The 18,212-nt window shown below is 45.3% G+C and overlaps 1 protein-coding gene across 2 annotated transcripts in view; it reads left to right on the top strand.

Moving 5' to 3' along the window:
- Positions 1–782: 782 nt before the first annotated feature.
- The window catches only part of peak1 (pseudopodium-enriched atypical kinase 1), a 94,747-nt gene continuing 77,317 nt past the window's right edge, over positions 783–18,212 (top strand). Inside the window, exon 1 of one of the 2 annotated variants that reach the window (XM_076264272.1) lies at positions 783–937. The gene's annotated coding sequence lies outside the window, so the exon portion shown is untranslated. Of the gene's footprint in view, positions 938–5,124; positions 7,717–18,212 lie in introns of those variants that run through there. The other variant, XM_076264263.1, reaches the window with a different exon arrangement.

The following is an 18,212-nucleotide window of genomic DNA, read 5'->3' as shown; positions in this document are numbered from 1 at the left end:
TCCATCTAAGGAAAACACCTCTAGTGAAGTTGTGGGGACTCCGAATGTGAGGCTTCCAACTTTGATGCAGCCGTCTTGTCCTTGATCTGCCGTCTGCCATCATATCATCTCCACTGTCCCTTCCCAGCCTTGGAAAACCTTGGCCCTGATGGCTGGTGAAGAGGAAACAATGTCTGGAATGTGTAAAGACATGAGTCACTCCCCCACATCGCTGTTGACTGCCGACCCACCTCACTGATCCACCCTCCCCTTCACGAGGACAGGGGCAAACAGAAACTAGGATCAGAGGGGGAACTCCGAAGCCTGCTCTACAATGTTTACCAAGACCATTCAACAAGTATGTATGACGAGCAAATTATAGGCTACCACTGCCATGTCATTGCGAGCTGTGATGTGTAACCCCCATTTCCCAAACAAGCCCATAGTCTTTGTCCACCATTTGATTTTTTTCATTTTCAAGAAGTCACCTAAAGGGAATTACTTTTTTAAAATAAAATGTCTTTATATAGTCTAGCTTATTAATAATCATAAAAACATATCTCAGAGCAAATATGGTAATGGATATATCTTAAAGATATAAGAAATAAAGACATAATTTTACTTCAGTGGATTTGGACCTCAGAACCAACATTTCAGTCTATCTCATGTGGACGCGCGTGTCCGACATTCTGGTAAGCAGTTCAGGCTACATGAACTGCTTACCAGCACTTGAGACTAGAGACCGCCCTTAGCTACGTATGCGCGCGTTCACGCGAATGGCTGGAAATGCTGCGGCGGAGAGCTAAAGTGTGCGAGACCAGCGACGCGTGATTACTTTTATCAACCAATAAATACATTGGACGGATTCGACATTTCCATCGCAGGACAGTTCACCGTGTTCGGATTAAGATGGTGTCACGACTTTAAAGGAATGTGACGGAGCACAAAACTGCTAACGGTAAGAAAAAAAGTTCCAGTTCTCCCAGTCTGAAGACACAGGCGTAACTATATATTTGATACAGAGGAAAGTTTAAATGTGGCCGTTACACAGAGAGTGTATTCTATTTTCGTGTCGTCATATCATAAACATTTTGCATTGTTGTTATTATCTGACAGTTGTTGCCAGTAAAGCTATTTAGTTTGGTTGCTGTTCTGCTGTGGTGCACAGCGAAGTCACCAAAGCTAGCTAAAAGTTTACCTGCAACAACTCGATAGCATTTAATAGCAAAATGATTACATATTCGTGGGTATTGACTGCTGTAAAGTAATGATACAATAAATACACAAGGCATTAGACATTTGTCGACAAAAACATTTTAATTAGCCTTTGACTTAGATAATCTGTTATAGTCCGTTACACAGATTGTGATTCTGTATTGACACTGGTCTAAACACGTTTCGCTCGCCCTGTTTTATGATGTGACGTCAAACCAGAATGCTAAAGTATAGTAAGTCCAATACAGATAAACACAGAGTAGGCCAAATGCACGTAGGTTTATTTTTCATCATACGGTCGGACGATATGTGTCGTGTCATTTGTTCTTGTGTCAATTGTCTGCGACGGGGCCACACCGTGTGTATGTGACCATGTGCACATCATTGGCTGCCTGAAAGGGACGAGTGAACAATTTATGTATTTGTGAGGAACAGAATAGAGTGTCTAGTGAAGAGTAACCAATATACGTACAGTAACATTCTAACGTGTCAATCCTGTTTCGAAAATGTTTCAAAGTAGCCTATGTTGGCTAAGTATGTGTAGTCGATTATATGCACATACAATTGCAGGTTGTAACTGAATTATTATTGCTCAATTGAATTCAGACTTCCACTTTCTCCAACAATGTCACCAATGTCCACTACTAGGTATTGAGACACTGATCAAACACATGCAATGTGACCTCACAATTAGAGCAAACACATTACCACACTTACTTCCCTTTATTGTGCAGCATTATGAGTAACTTTATTGTGTTAAATATCTACACAATATCACAAGTGCCATGAGCCCTCATAGTGCACCATCAGTGGGTCTGCTGCTTTTGGATATCAACCTGACATAGCTGGAAGCAATATGTACCCGACGAAGACCTGAGTGGTCGAAACGTACTCATCAAACTACACTGGGAGCATAGAAGATATGTGTGTGGATATATTTTCTTTTGTGGATATATTTTCTCTTGTTTTCCATAGTTGGAAGCACAGCCAGAATACTTTGCTTTAGAAAATGTTTTTATCTGCCGTGAATGCCAACCATCAACAAGCATCTTTAGGTTTTACTTAATTTACTTGAGTCTGGATTTTGCTGTTCTGCCTCTCTGAGAAAATATGACCCCCCTTTAGTAGGATTGTACTGCTCTGTGTTCCTATTGGCATTTTTGCTCATACTAATACAAGTAGACCAGCCAGCTTTTTAAAGTGTGTTCAGTGGTAGGTAGTTTTCAGCTATCTTCACATTCTATCCAGAAAACAACAATCACAAATTTTGTGACGCATGTACTGTATCCTAAAACAGAACTTTATGACTGTAGGTTTGGATAGCAGTAGATCCACCAGAACCTCAGTTTGTTTACTTATTGTTTGGCACATATGTTCTCGTTTTTGTTGAATTGCTTGGAATCCTCCGTGATCTTGTTGAGGAAATGTTATGTGACACCGTGCTCTTTGAACTCTCCCCTTCCCCTCGGTCAGAGCTAGAGAACAGGTGTGACCTAGAGGCCTGGAGGGGGCAGGCCAGGGGCAGGACAGCCAAAGGAAAGAGTCTTAAGCCTAGTTTATGGGTTTGTGTCGAATCAACGCTGTCACTATGCAGAGCCTCTGTGTCACCATGTACCTCCTGACGTACACCTCCTCAAAATTGTAACTTCACGTCGAAGTTGGTCAACTTGCCTTAGTCGGCGGAGTGGGGTGGGGGTGGGGGGGGCACTAACCTCATAACATTTTGGATGAAACATGACATGTTAGTTGAGCATTGATCGTTCTAGCAGGATGGTGGCTTGTTATAAGCAATTTGGTGTTTGGTTTAGTGTTTCCAGTCAATAAAGTCAATATTCAACATAAATAAGAGACAAAGGCAACATCTGCTCTTTGAGATTCTCTAAGAAATAAAGATTCTATGCATCTTTACTTTGTGGGTCTGTGGGAATCATAAAGGTAAACTAGCAATTATAGTTAACATTCATTTCTACTTACAGAAAAGTGAAACATGGCAAGCTTTTACCTCTATGAAAGTTGTGCAATAGTTGTCGTTAAATAATGTCCAACGCAAATGATGGAAACCCACAAGAATGTGTTCTCATGAATTAGAGGCGCCAAACTGTCACAGACTTATTCATAATGCAAGCCTCTTAGAATAAATTTCCTTTCTGCCACAATCATTTTTATGAAGTAGAACAGAAGTCTTTGATGTGAAGTATTGTACTAGTCCTTTTCTCTTAGGATGCCAGCACTCCTAAAAAGCTGTACTGCAGCCTGACATTGATTGTCACAGTGAATTTTCTCCAGTGGCTGAGCACATGACACCCAGTTTTTGCCCTCTTGTTTGAAGTGTTAATGTGGCTCCACAAAAGCTGGAAGCTGGCTGTTCGGAGCTTGGCAGGGAGAGACCTGCAGTAGTTAGCATGACCTGATGGACGGAGGTTTAGCCTTTAGGTCACACTCGCTCAGAGATGCTCCACGCACTCATCATCTTGTGTGGAACGTGATGCTCAGCAGATGCAGTGGCAGCTCCGATTACCCCCTTAAGAGGAGACCTGGACCTCACATCGCAAATCAACACCCCCAGATAGCTCTAACTCCTGTTATAACATTGTAGTAACAGTATACAGTAATACTTTATTTGCTTACTTTATACCAACTGATGCATTAGGCTATTACTGCACAGTCATGTTGGTTGGTTGCATGTTGGTTTCAATGGACCAGAGAACAGACACCAAGACACCCACGATGCGTTCCCAGAACCTGAGCCTCTCCATAAACCCAGTGACCTGCATTTTAAACAGGCCACATGGACACCTTTACATGTGCCCATTTATTTGATGTTGGTAAGGGCAGAGGTCATAGCTTTAAAGGGTTAACGGGAGGTGAAGAGTCTGAATACCCTGGTTGCCATGGCAAAATGCCCCTCCCTGAAACCATAAACTGCAGATACACAAACACGATCAGCGTGTGAAGCACACATCTTTTCCTTTTTGCAAAGCCAGTGATCAAAATGGGAAGTTTGGATGTGCCAGCGACGCCCATGTGCTATGTTTGACTGTGGTCTCTTCTTAATCTTTCAGATTAATCCTTCTGATTTGGCAGAGTTTGCAGTGAGTCTTCATTAATTGGATTTTATGCATTGTGCATGAGACAGGTCACCTTGACATTGAATACCAAACCAAAGCTTTTCAGACCATTTTAATGATTTTAACAAGCATGTTATTTGGTAGTAAGGGATGGCTTCTCTAAAATCTCACAGTTTTTGGGCTTGTCCTCTGTATTAGATTAGGCTAAGTAATGAAACATTTAAATTAGGAATATTTGAGGCTGTATTTGTGCATGCATCCTGTGCAAGCATATTATGTCTGAGAAAATGGTCTAGGCCTCATGGTGTTTTGGCTAAGATAACTGAAATGTTTCTGTAAAATAACTGGATCACTCTAGGCGACTGTGAAATGAGATCTCTGTTTTGGAGTTTAGTGTCTGCTCCAGCAAACTCTACATTCCAAAGACCTTTTCCCCCATTCCTGCAGCTTAGCAGGCTGATGAGATGGATAGGAGAATGGAACCGCTGCGGATGTTTGCCTCGTGTCTAGTAATTAGACACATGGTGAAACAGCTAGAAACCTCTAGCTACCATTTTCAAACTGACATAATGAGTATTTGCTTCATCTAAATACAGTGGCACATTATTATGCATGTGTATTCTGCTTTGCTCCACGGTAGAAACGGATGTGAAAGAAACAGAATGTTGGTATGATTCCACGGTAAGAAACACCCACAGCATTGTAGCCTATCTGGGAACTGGAGAGGGGAGTTGTTTTGTTTTGTTTCTTTTTTGCGCTTTGAAAATTACACAGCTGTGATTATAAGCCTGACTCACCTACATTGCTCACCCCAGAAACCGGAGACCAAATTAAAAAGTGGCCCAGGCACGGATGACTGTGTGGATGGCTCTTGTTTTGGCTGCTGTGTGCGTGGTCGGCAAAGGTGGTGATGACCGTGTTATTTTCATCGCGTGAGACAAGAGTGACAGGTCTGGTAGCACTAGAAAGAGGTATTTGAGAGCAGCGAGCTTGGACTCTGGGGCGTCTGCCGTCATAGCCCCGCAGAGCCCTCAGCCTCGGGGGGTCTGTTCAAACAGCGCACACCTTTCGCTCTGTGCCACTCAGAAAGTCTCCTATATCACTCAGACAGGTTTAAATATACCCCCGTGACCTAGCACTGCTGATGTTCAGATCCGTAGTAGGTTGGGAAAGGGGGAGGCAGAGTGCTTTGCAAGAGTACTGAAGTCTTCCTTTGGCTGAAGCGATTGTGTTTATTGCCTGTTTGGCACAGGTGAAGCTGCCGGCTTGCTGTTTGTGCACCGTAGTTGTGATGACTGTAACAGGTAAGTCTAACCTCTCATTCCTTATTCCCACTGCACATCTTCTCCAGGAAGCGTTCAGGGCAGGGGAAAAAATCCCCTCTGTCCTTTTTTCTCTCCCTTGCTCCTGGCATGATCTCTCAAATTCCTCTCTGTCCTTTACAATTCCCTGAAGGATATTGCCCTGGCTGTTCATGACGAGTCGTGTTTTTCTCATAGCCATATTGAAACCTGTCTCTCCTGCATGGACCTGATTTTCAAAATGTAACAAGGGATTTTGAACTGAAACCAAAGAGGACCATGAATGTTTTTACCTTAGCCCATGTGGTTCTGATAGTAAATCACTACTTTGTGTTCATAAAATTGCAATTTTGGTAGAGATCACCTCTGCTGGCCTGGAATATTCTTCCATGATGTCATTGTTTTTCTCCTTAGCTCTGTCCACTCAGTTTTATGCTCAAGATCTGAATGTCAACTCCAGTCCTCACAGTTTCCCCTTGGCAGAGTACCTCTTCATATGAGCCTCTTTTGGACTAACAGGTTAAAGAGTGAATAACATGTTACAATTCAGAGTTTCAGACACAAGGAACTATTTTTATCAGTCACCCATATAATATCCTGACCATCCAATACCAGTAGTTCGCTGCAACCTTACTCCAAGTAAACAGAACTCTGTTTGTGCTGTGCTGAGACATGTGTTGTCTGTGCTCTTATGTACCATGCACAGTCACAGGTGCAAGGTTCTGGCTTTGGAAAGTCATGTGTGCTTGGGGTCAGTTCATAAAGTCCTGATGGAATTTCCAGCAGTTTCCAGGTTGAATCAGCTCGCCATAATGGTGTGTAATTACATTGTTCTGCGCTGGCCAGCTGTCGTGTTGCCTCCGGAACCCCCACCACCATGCACACACACACACACACACACACACATCCCGAGAGTCAAGCTGGTCGTTTTCCTGGTGGTTAATTGCATAGAGGGACAACACTGTATCCATATTTGTGGTTAGCGTGCCTCCTGTACTCATACTGGGGCTGCTGCTAAAATTAGAGGCACACTTGCGGTGCTAGGCAGATAAGCGCCCCCCCCCCCACCCCCACGTATCCATACCTTACCGGTTGCCTTGTTTACGCAGGCGAGTGTGAGCTGTGGCATGCCCGCTCTGGGCTTGGTGTGGGAGATGCGATGCATAAGCCATGGCAGGAGGAGGGCAGGTTTCATGACATGCCCCGAATGCAATCTTGAGCCCGATCTTCAGCGCCCACTCAACGAGCCCTGTTGCTTTGTGTTGTGTTTGTGAGGGCTGAGCTCGTCGCCAGAGCCAGGTCGCAAAATTCCTGAGAACAAGAGAAAGAAAACAAGTGCTTGGTGCTGTGGAAACCAAACCCATCAATTTGCACAAACACTGCCTTTCTTTCTCTCTCTTTCCTCATTTTTGGTTTATCTCTTGGCAGCCCCTTCCAGAGTCACTAAGATGAGATCTATGATGGTGTGCAAGAGAGGAGCAAGCTGAGGAGTGGTGAGGGCAACTCAAAAGCTGTTTACTAACCGGGCTGCAGGCTTCTATGTGGTCTTCAATTTAGGTTGTCTCTCCATAGTTTTGCAGGAATGTCTCTGATGTTTTCACCCACACATTACTATTCCACCCCATATTCCTTCTATGCACTGTGAAATTATATCGTAGATTTATTGGCATTTCAGCCTTCAGGGTTTTTATTTTTGTGTCTATGTATAATAGAGGTTGAAAAGGTGCCAGCTTAAACCACTGTCATAACTTAATGAATAATAGCCTACCTCAGATAGTTAATTAGGCCACAATGATTTCTTTCCCTGTCAAAGATAACCAGGATTCAGACACATTTTCTTTCCTCTCTCTTGCCTCTGGTTTCTCGCTTAAAATGGTGTACTTGTCTTGATGTCCAGAGAGATCACAGTTGATTTCTCATGGCACTTTGAAGTGCTCGACATATTTGCAGCATCACTCACTCTGAATTAAATGATATATTGGTGGGTCATGCATGAACTGAAATTTAATCTTGAAAGAAATGTCACGAAAATAGAGTAAACCGCTGCCAGAACCACAACCAGATTCTGTCAGACGTCCTTATTTGTTCTTATGCTGGAGGAAGGGAGAATGGAAGTTCGAGAATAAGAGGGAGAGAGAGAAAGCGAGAAAAGAGTAAGTTACTTTAAGAAAATTCTATGTTTTTTGCCAAAATTTTGAACTTTGTAGCTGTCATATGGGTAATGTGATATGCACAAAGAAGGCCTAAGTCACATATGGTACAATACATGCATTCATTCTGGATGCCCTGCAGCAGTCCCAAGGGTAGGTGTCATTTTCATCCAGTGAACTTTAAAAATTCAGTTTAACACTGCTTATCTGGCTTTGCTTTGGTTGGTCTGTAATTTGTGAGCGTTTGGTGAGCATTTGGTTTACAGCTTTCAGTTTGTCTGTGACATCAGTTGATTTTACATGCTTACAGACTGACCATATTTAGCCTGAGTGGGGTGAATCAGAAGTATGAATAGGCATTTGGTAAATCTGAATGGGCGGCGAGCACTAATATGTCTTTATGCTCCACCATGCTAGCTGTGTGCTGATACCTACTAAACTTGGCCAAGCTAGCTATTGCAAACTGATCTCCACCTCTGCTTTGCTTACAGGTAACTGAAAGACTTGAGTCAGGCTATTTTTGTAATGCGGTTTTGCAATGCAGTGTTGCAGTGTTTGTCCAGTTTCCATGGATAGCTCACTTAGTGGTTGTCCACCACAATAGTTGAGTGATTAGTCAGGTATGCCAGACAAAAAGAACCACAGTGGGGAAATTGTCAACCTAATTTGTAGTGCTGTGTGTCAGTTGTTTTTGAAAATAATCATCTATGTTCATTGCGCACGTACTTGGCCTAGCTCAGGAATTGTCCAAGGCCGAGATGGCAGATAGGCCCTTGTAGATGCTCCAGAAATCACTTTGATCACTGAAATCCCTTTCTTATTAAACTGTGCTAAAGACATGCATTAGCCATGCAAAGAGGTCTTAAGCAATTTCAGTGGACTGATATGTTTCCCGTAACTTTATTTGAGTTGAGACATGGAACTGCGGAGTCAAAATACATCTGTGACCGCATGCATGTATAAAAGGCAGACACTATTGTTTGTCACCACTGTTGGCTGTGCGCAGCAGTGGCATGTAACACAAGAGCTAATCTCGTCCAATGTCTCCACTCTATGAATCATCTGCGGTATTAGTGCATGTCACACTAGTGTTCCAGCAGCCGTTGCTTTTGCTCACTGTTCATTATGCAAGTTGGGGGTGGGGGGTGGACAGAAACGCATTCAGGCTTTGAGCACGAAAAGAAAAACAAACACCTTTAGTCCGGTTCCCTGTGGTGGCTATATTGGGCGCTAGGTGGTTGTAGCTGTCTGTGGGGATGCAATGCTAAGATGCTTGTGACACGGCTGTCTGAGAATGGCGTGAAATCGCTGGTGGTAGTGGCAACCGTGGCGGAAGTCCATATACAGGAGTTGAGGAATGCTCAAAGTGTAGGGGAGTAGGAGAGAGGTGGAGTGTTGATGGTTGGACGTCTGGGGTCGAGCGGAGCTGCTGGCACGCTGCCACGGTTGGCAGGGAGATTACAGAGGAGAACAGGAGGGAGCCGGGGAGGGGGGGTGAGGTGAGTGTAACAGCATGAACTTGCTAGTGGTGAGTGACAAGAGTAGTGCCCCCTACCCCCCTTTGTCTCTGTGCGTGTGTGTGATCTTGTTTGGAGACTTTGCACACAAAACATACAGTATCCACTTACTCAAACACATATGGACAGGAGAGACATAGGCTACAGGCTGTGAGCCACCTCCAAAGCAAGCAAAGCTTGACGGATTTTTTTCCCCCTTTAACCACCCATCCTCCTTGTTGTACAGAGTGATCAAACAAAGTTGTCAGGTCTCTTTATTGGGCTATATGAGCAGAGTGTGCTTTGCTGGCAAGGCCACTGGTTTTTCACTGCTCATGTCTAATCCCTCGCTGCCCCCCCCCCTCCAGACCTCCCCCACCCCAACACTGACGCTACTCCCCAGCCACATGGCCTCAGCCTGGCCTTTGAGGGAGCAGAGGATCGGGTTGCTTTATTTTATTACACCACTTCATTGTAATGTTTGCTTTGAAAGCACTTAGCTCATTTGTCAAACACGCAGTGTGATAAAAATCAACAGGAAATCTAAATCGGTGTCACGCCCGTTATTATACATGCCCAGTGACCATTGCAACTTTTAATGACTTTAAATTTTAGACCATTTTAAGATTTGCACTCTCTCTCTCTCTTTCATACACACACACGCACACAGAGTAAGGGAGAGGAGAGAAAGAAGCTTACAGTTGAATTTGTTGCAAACAGTGCAATTATGGGCTTATTTGAAGTCTTCCCTCCACTGATGCTTGGCTGTCCGTCTCGCCGTCCCTCAGATAATGAGGTCCGCTGCAGTGACAGGCTGGGCACTCAAGATAGGAGTCGCTGATTCCATCTCGACTCAGCCCTCTCCACAGCCGGCAGATGAAAGCACTCTCCTCTGCCCAAATCAACAAGCTCAATGCGTTCTCCACTTCTCTCTTCGATGAGGCGTGCCATGGCCCCGTTACCACGGAGATACCCTCGCTTTCATTGGGCGAGGTGGTCATACTTGGTGTGACTGCTATTTCTTTGCTGGGTCCCTTTCCTGTGCTTCCCATAACCTTGCACTTTCAGATGCCAAGCAGCTATTGAAGCATGAAGCAGCAACTTTTTTTAAATTTGCTCCAGACTACTGCAGTAATGCGAACCAGTCTGTCAGGTATTGCTGAGAGGTGAGAACCTAATTTTATCAGGTATGCTGACTCAACAAGTCGGCAAGCCTTAACTTGAGGAGATGTTGTTTTTTTATCCTTTTTTCTGGTACCTGCAACAGACCAAGCGCCCTTTGAGGTCTCCCTCTCTCTCTCTCTCTCTCTCTCTTTCTCTCTTTCTCTCTTTCTCTTTCTCATAAGAATGCCAGACGGCCCAGGCTGGGACTGAGATTTCCTTGTTTGCCCTGCGAAAAAGCTCAGCCTCTGACAACAAAATCTGGCTGGCCCACACCTCCTGCTGATAGGTCAGATGGAGTCTCTCTCTCTCTCTCTCTCTCTCTCTCTCTCTCTCTCTCTCTCCTTGTGTCAGGGGCTAGGGGCTCTGGTATGCATACGGACATCCTAGCTGCTGGAGCCGGTTGGCGTGGAGCCAGCGCGCTTCTCGGGAGCGGGCCTGGTCTGGCAGCCCACCTGCGGCTCGTGTCTCGTTTACCTGAAACGTGACAAAGCTCCCCTTCATCGGCACCACCATATGCTCAAACGGAATCGGAACATGGTGCCGTGCTGGGTAAATAAGGACGCTGATGTCACTGGGATGGGTTCGCAACAACAGTTGGCCCAGAAAAAGCCAGTCGTTGTTTTGCTGATTGGAGATTTTGTGTGTGCATGTGTGACTGTTTTTGGAGGTGCTTTCTGTATTTTGTGGTTAATTTGTTAGTGAATGATGAGTGCACACTGCAGGTATGATAAATGTCTGCACATTAGCTTGACAGCGTTTTCATAGCTTTTGACAGTAGCATTTTTACTGAAGTGAGAGATGATAGAACGAGGTTTTTTTTTCATTTCTCAGTCATACAGTGAATATGATAATTTGGGGGGGGGGGGGGGGGGGGGGGGGTAAGCATACTCTAAGGCAAGTTGCAGTTGACAAGGCAAGTATCAGCTTGTTTCTATCAAGCTCCTATTACCAATGGACTTAATTTGGAAAGTGACTAGAGTAACAGTAACAATAGTAGTTTGCATTGAATATATTTTAATCAATTACTGAATTCCTTGTGGATAGTGGATTTTGTTATGCCTCAGCCTTGAAGACCTTGGCAAATGATTTTCAGCTCTGTTAATGCATTAAGTTCTGTCCAGGAAAAGTCATGATTAAGCATGCATTAGTCTAATGTTGTTATACACATTGATGCCTAAGTGGCCTAGTCCAGGAGCTCAGGGTAACACTCATAGCATCATAACGTAATTTGCAATTGATCAGAACAGCAGTAGGCTATACCATTGGCTAGAGCCTCAGTTACGCAATTGTCCTGCAACACTGTAGAGTTCCTGGGCGCCAGAGAGCGCCAGTGTTTGGGAGGTCCTCCTCCATGACGTTTACATCCAGCACTTTATCTCCATCTTTTGAACTGCCGACAGATTTAATGGTTCTGCTGGGCTGCCAGCGAAACCAGTGGTGTGCTTTGTACTGCTCCATTTCGAAGCTGGGGACTCCACCAAACTGTAATTACTGCCAGCCATAAACACTGCGTCCTGTCCACAGTAGATTTCCATGGGTGACTGCCCTCACCGCGACAGTTTAGAAATGCCTTTTGTCCCTTGAGCAGCCAGTGCCCATTACTCTCCGCTGTGTGGACTGCTGCAGCATCCATATGCACATGGTCAGATCAGGGCAGTGCAGAGTGGGGTGGGGTGGGGAGGGGGGGGGGGGGCGCTGGTGGAGAAGGGGCAGTTTGGACTCGACAGTGAACCCGGTGGGAGCTTTCACGTGTTTAAATATAGTAGGTGATCTCGTTTGAATGTGATGTAAGCCCTTGGTGCCTGGATTGGGCTGAGCTCTTTTTTTCCGACCCTGGCTCGGACAGGGAAAACGGTGACATCATGATGAATGCGCATTTGGCGGTGTGTCACATCCTCAGCACTCTTCCTGTCCCATGCTCTCTCACTCTCTCTCTCTATCAGACCGCTGATTCCCAATCACACTGGCTTCAGGCTCACTTAATCACTGTAATCGCCACAACGACTGCATGCTCCACACTCTGTTATGGAAACGGAATTAGGAGGTCTGTTTTGATTGGCCAGGGTTTGGCCCTGCTTGTCGCTGGGCTGAGCCATTGGCTTCTTACCAGGTCATTTTCTGTCTGACTCCTCTTTTATGCTCTTGACCTTGGCTTCCCCAGTGTTTTTCCTTAGTTAAAACTGCATTGTGAAATTCACTAATGATTACTTGGTAAATACCATTTGATAAAGCCCATTCTGGTGCCTTCTACAGACCTAGAGGTCTATGGTTACAGACAAGAAATAAATGGGGAGTTTTGCCAACATGTTTTGAGAGGTGGTAAAGGTCATCAGGAATGGCAGGCAGCTGCCCATGTGGGGCCATGGGGATTGAGCATGGCCCAAGGACATGTCTGCACTAAAAGCAAAGACTCTCCATTCACATCTTTTGCAAGGGCATGGGGAGCACAAGACCCTTGTGTGAGTAAATGGAATGTTTGTGCTCTAAGGATGACTGACGTGTGTGTGTGTGTGTGTGTGCGTGTGTGCGTGCGTGCGTGTACACCCTTGCTCATGGCCTGTGCCTGTCCAGTTTCAGGGTATAGCATTTGAGCATACCCAGAGAGCAATCAGATAGGCATCCTCAAGATGCCTTGATTCTTGCCGAGTAAAAAAATCTTGTTAATGTACAGCTGAAAATTGGTGTGCGTGAACATATTTCAAATATGAAGTAGATCTGGGTGTGGAAAAAAGAAAAAAACAGACAGGTGATTAATTTGGTGCCTCTGCACTAAATAACATCTACCTGATAGTCTCTTGTGCTAGGTTCTTGATCATTTGGAACAATTTGGTATTGTTGAGGACAAGAATATTTATTTAAATTCAGTTGCTCTACTTTTTCCTCTGTGGACATGCATACGAGTTAAACAAGACATTTTCAGAGGTGTGCTCCTGTGAGAAATCCATCAAAGCATGAGTGTGTCAGGAGAGAGGAGGAAGATGCCGCACAGAGCAGATCCCTGTGCGCTCACGACTGTCAGAATCATGTTTCCTCAACCTGCCCACACTAACCTGGGTTTCCAGAGCCCAGGATTTGTTTGATCTAGGCTTGTGTTAATTGCTTGGGTAGACTACGACTCTGCTCATCTTGATCAGGGGGCTATTTCGAGCCCAACGGGGCAGACTCCTTCCCTATTAAGAAGAAGATCAAAGCATTCTTACGTAAGCACATCTGACTTTCATATACCTGAATATCTTTACAAAAAGCTAAAAATATTAGTGTGTGTACAGTGAGTGTATGCTGTGAGGTCTGCTATTAGGCCTTACAGCAAATTAAATAGTATAACATTTTATCCACCCCTTGGTGCTTGTCTTCTATTTGACATGGTTGGCAACACAGCTGTGAAACCCACACTTGTTTAACACTAGTGGACGTACATATGGAGGTATTTTTCTTTTCCCACACACTGTGGAGGGGCCTAGTGAATTAGACACAGAGGAAGCAGTCATTTCTAAAAGGAGAAGTAAAAGATACCCGGGGGAGAGCTGTGTGAAGCCCTGACGTTTATTTGTCTTTCCCTCTTAACGGTTGACTAATCAGCCGGTCCTGAGAGGGTTCTTTTTTTTTTTTCGCCGTCGTTCTCCTATGCCTCGGTTTTCCTCTGTGCCCTTGCACCCTTGCTCTATCACATGAGCTAGTGAACGAGAGGAAGAGGAAGAGGGAGGGAGACGGCAAGAGAGCTGGAAATGGAAGGCAAAAAAGTATGATGGATACTGAAAGGGGTAATGAGGGAAGGAAAAGCAAGAAGAATTTCAGATAAGCCGAGGGGAGAGAAAGCATGAGACAGAGGAAGGAGGGGGGAGAGAGAGAGGGAGAGTAACTGTTTAGCAAAAGGTGAGATTTATGGCCATCTCTCCACATGGTCTCTTGAGTATGCACAGACCCACACATGCACACACACACACGTGCTGCAAATAGAATTTCCAACTGAACTGCAGCTCTGCCTTCACTACTCTTCCGCTGGCACCACCTGGAGCAGGACATCCTGGCCCCAATGCGCGCAGCCTCTCCACCCTGGACGTGACCCCGTGGTGTGGGCGGAGCCACGAGTGCCGCTGCGCCGTCGGCGCAGACCTCAGCCCACTTCCTCTCTCAGGCCGCAAAGGGCACTGTAAATATTAGTGCTGGAGATGGGAATACAGGGGCTTGAGACGCATTTGGTAACAGGACCTCTTAAAAAGGAAAAGCAAGAGAAGATGCTGTGTAAACAAGCGTTCGGTCCAGGCCCTTTCCCTCGCACCTTACCAGGGCAAGGCATGCTGCACTTACAGTAGAGTGCCACAGCCATGGTGCACCGAGCCTTATATAGCATTGTCTGTCTCTCTCTCTCTCTGTCTCTCTCTCTCTCTCTCTCCCTCTGTCTCTGTGTCTCTGTGTCTTGGCTCTTGTGAACAGCGAGATGTGGGTGAAATCAGGATGCCACGCCTGTGCAAGGAGACAAATTGAGGTCGTGGCAGCAGTTAACCTCTTGAGCTGGTGAGTCATCGCTTTTAATGGAAGAAAATCTGATTCACCAGATGTGTTGATGTGGAAAGCCCAATTGACCCCCTCAGTGATGGGAGCAGTCTCACTCTCACTCATGATGTTTTGGCTGAGAGGTGTGTGCCAGTCTTCCATCAGTCCACTTTTTTGGTAAAATCGATCAGGACAAGGATGTCTAGTTGAGTTGAGCGGTTTCGTGCTGCACTGCGTCTCTGGCTCTGCTGGGCTCACCCAGACTATGCCCATGAATGGGAATCCATTTGCCCAACATCTGTCAACACCTAGTGAAAGAGAGGCCAGTCACTACTAGTATTTTTCCATGCTCTGCGATCTCCCGCAAACTTGTTTTCTATATCAGCCCAAAGCAAAAGTAACAGCACAAACAAGACCCGTAATGGTCGAGCTGCAAATGTATCCGAGCTTCCTCGGTCTGAGGGTGAGGCGTACGCCACCAAGCCTCAGACCACACAGGTTATGTTTCTGTTTGTTTAACATGTTTGAGCAGTCGGCTCTCTGGAGGCCAGACCCCCCCCCCCCCACTTTTTTTTTTGAGCTGAGCGGAGCGGGTCTCGGGCCAAGGCTTGGGCCGAGCAGGAATCTGGCAGCGGGTGCCAACACTCTCCAGAACCCACAGGCCAGCCGCAGGGGCCTTCAGCGTACCTGCCCCTTCCCCTCATGATGGCTCCCTGCAGGGTCTCCCGTGACCCAGAGGTCTCGGCGAGCGGTGGCCATACATCTACCTGAATCAGCCAGCCAGCAGGTGATGTGTTAAAAACAAACTGTCAGCTGACCCCATTGACTGTGATGTATGCAGCACTGGTGACATTATTAACAAGGCAGTAGATCTAGGAGGTCTTTTTTTTTCTAGGTCAGACTTCAACTTTGATCCGCATTCTGTCCGGGTTGAACAAATGTTTTCCATTGACGTATGCTGCTGACTGACTGTCTTAATATGTGGTAAACTCAAAAATAAATGAGCTCAAAGATTCTGGTTTGTCTCATCGCCCTGATGAGTCACAGAGTGTATGTCACTCCACCACATTGTTAAGAAGTTTAGCATGTTGGAGCAAAATTAAAGCACATCTCCTCTCCTCCACAGTCCTCTCTTACAGTAGTCCCCTATCAGAGATGGCTTTGATTTGGAATTCCCACTGGGACGGTTAGACTGTGTGGGAAATATAATTCTGATCTCCCATTATTTTCCTTACTGTGTTACCGAGAGGCTGGGAATCACATGTGGGAACTCTCAGTATCCTGGAAATCCTTTTTAAGAAACAAATAAACACACTTAATACTCAAAAACAGGCCGGCCAAGCTAGACTGGGTGGATTCTGATCCAGCAGAAATGAGCAAGACTTTCTTGTGGCCTCCCACGATAGGAAATCAGTGGTCAAACACATGCACAGACATGCTTCTCATGGGAGGAAGCAGCCTGGACTCCCCTGTCAATGTAGATATTTTCTGATCATAATTAAAATGCTGTTGTCAGTACTTTGTGCTGCATTCAGTGAATATTGTCCTTTTTTTTAAAATGAAAGCCCTTTGAGCTATCAGCTCATTTCCTTTTGCCATCTTTTTTCTTAACAAAGTGTTTTCTTTATTTATTGAATTCATGTCTGTTTATGTTTACATAAAACAAGAAAACTCTGATCCTTCCAGCATTCATATGTGACTGGATCGTGACGAAAGGCTTAACGGCTCAGAAACTGCAGCATAATGGTGTTGACAGATTATTCTGATCTAACCTTCCTTGTGTTTGGTTTCTATGCCTGTCCCTCTCATTAGATCAGCATGATTGCATTAGCACTAGAACAAAATCCTGCAATTGTCGCGGACAGAGTTCGAGTACCTTTAGACTAATTGAAATTGCCATGGCTTTGGCTAGCCTCTGTCGAGCTTGATGCCTCTCACAAGCGCTCATTCTCTCTGGATGTCCTGTCCCAACTCTAGGCGTCAGTGTCTTGGTGGTGCTGCTGCTGGGGACATTTTGTTTGTGACAAAATTGCTCCAAAATTCTGATTGGTTGAAAGTGAAGCCTTTTTAGGCTGAGTGTGGTTTGATCCAACAAAGCCATTTCTGCTTTATTATTTTAGATGGGCTGTAGAGAACGGAATTCAAGCCAGCTATAATGAACAACAGGGATGTGATAACGTCTGACTAAATGCAGTTTTGCCTGGGAAACATCTGCAGTTCAGTTGAATGGCATGAGTTCGTCTGAGGCTAGTTTAAAAGCCGAGAGAGTTCTCTGGTGCTGCCAATAATGGAATTTATTCATATTTTTCAGTTGATTACATCACTGTGTCTGTCCACCACTTTTCCTCAACTCATTTTGATCTAGATGGCTGTCGTTAAATTTCATTGGATTACAAGTGTTAACCTTAGTTACGTTTTATGGGTCAGTGCAAAGGGACAAATCCAGGTCATGTTTTCATGGCAATCTGACATAGTTATGTGTTTCATCCTTAGTTACCACTCAAAGCAACAGCACTTGATGTAGAGGATTTGCTTCAGCCTCTCACTCCACTTGGAGCAACTTAGTGGTTATGAAGTGAACATTTGCAAATCAAGGCTTAAGAAGCATCTTTAATCCTGATGTTCAAATCAAAATACTGATTCCCCTCTGCGCAAACACTCAGTCACTTTGAAGGACCTCTATACTTCAAATGACTCTGGTTAAGTCTGCCACTGTACCCCCCACACTGATAAGAAAGAATCAATACCCCCCCATACTGAATGCACTCCCTGTAGTCTCTTAGGAGTTGTGTGTCCGTAAAGACAGCATTCAGCAATCTCCACATCCGGGATGACATAGATGACATTTTAGAGAAAGTAGCTGTCAATCAATAGTGAACTGGAGTGGTGCAGATATGGCTCAGTGCCGCTGTCCCCCCTCCACCACACACACACACACACACACACACACACACACACACACACACACACTCTCTCTTTCTCTCTGCCTGCCCTCTCTTTCCTGGGAGGCCTTGCAAACAGCAGCTGTTTGATTTCTCATCAGCGCTGGGGAATGACTAATGGTTGACTGCTGTGTGGCATAATTTAAGGCTGCACAACACCAGAGCCTTGAAATATCAATATCAGATGTGGCACGGTGATTGTGTGCTGCTTATTCTCTGGCCATTTGTCATTCAGTGCTTTTGCACCCGCTCAGGTTCAGCAGCGCAACCCCCCCCCCCCCCCCACACACACACACACACACAGCACCCCCAATGTCAAACCCCCTGTACCAGTCTCTACACTAAACTGATCTTTCAGCTGCTCAACACTCAAAACAGCAGAAAAGAGCCTGATTTTCACTCT

Source organism: Alosa pseudoharengus, unplaced genomic scaffold (assembly GCF_046254945.1).
Source record: "Alosa pseudoharengus isolate Yale_2024_CS ecotype anadromous, Long Island Sound unplaced genomic scaffold, YU_APseudo_1.1 YU_APseudo_1.1_scf_10, whole genome shotgun sequence".
NCBI classification, from domain to species: Eukaryota; Metazoa; Chordata; class Actinopteri; order Clupeiformes; family Clupeidae; genus Alosa; species Alosa pseudoharengus.
Note: the sequence above shows the minus strand (reverse complement) of the source record. Positions and strands in the feature narration are given on the sequence as shown.